Genomic DNA, 1,074 nt, shown 5'->3' with positions numbered 1-1,074 from the left:
CAGCAGCTACACAAATCAGTAAAGGCCACAAGCCTGACTTGTTGACCTTGGATTCAACAACCCTGGACGCCAAACCCTGTGGTCTTCCTGCTGCCTGCTCCATCAACCACAGCAGCAACACGGGTAAGGATGATCCTCCGGCTTAACCTCTGACCTACAGACTTGAACCAGGTCAGACTTCACCACTTCCACAATTGAAGTGGGGCTGGCTTTTTTTGACATAAAGTTATTTGTATGTGTGTGTGTGTGTGTGTGTGTGTGTGTGTGTGCATCCTAGCAAATTTTATGTATATGTATTTCACTGATTTTGCTTCTCTAGAGAACCCAATACAACACACCCACCTCTATATGGTGTAGGTTATTTCATTGATATAAAGTACTCTAAGCTTCACTGGTATTACATATCTAGAGAACCCGGCTTAAGACAATGATAGAATGCAAAGTTTGGTGTATTATAAATAGAACCTTTGATTTGGAAATTATCCATTAAGCCTTTCTAAAAAACATTAGGTAATAATTTGACTTCAAGGAAATTAAGTAATAATTGTCATGAAAAAAGAAAATATTTAGACTTGGGTATTAATATTTGAGCTTAGAATTACTCAGATGAAAGAGCAAGGCAAAACAAGAAGGGAAAGGAAGGAAGGAAGGAAGGAAGGAAGGAAGGAAGGAAGGAAGGAAGGAAGGAAGAAACCAAGATCCACGTTTACAGTTTGTTTTCACTAAGCATTATTGCCAGAATTTAGCTTCAATGCTCAAAGGTAAATATGTAAAGGGAGGACTTATGATAGAACTTTATTTACACAAATTTTAAGGACTTTAAATTAATTTTAAATATGAATTATGAATAAATCTTCATTAGATTAAAGAGGTAACAGTATACCTATTGAGGTAGTTTATTGTGCCAACTGGCCGATAAACACATGTGGGGTTAATTGAAAGGCAGAGGGATAAATGGCTCAGTGAGCCTCACCTTTCTAGTTCTAGGGTCTCTTGCTTTCTGATGGTTGGACCAGGGTGCAGGTGCCTTAGCCAGTTCCCTGCTTTAGCTGGCAAGGCTCACTTCCTGCAAGA

Source organism: Echinops telfairi, unplaced genomic scaffold, assembly GCF_000313985.2.
Source record: "Echinops telfairi isolate 266 unplaced genomic scaffold, ASM31398v2 ScPeMD7_7401;HRSCAF=8416, whole genome shotgun sequence".
NCBI lineage: Eukaryota > Metazoa > Chordata > Mammalia > Afrosoricida > Tenrecidae > Echinops > Echinops telfairi.
The sequence above is the reverse complement of the archived record's forward strand: the minus strand, read 5'-3'. Positions refer to the sequence as shown.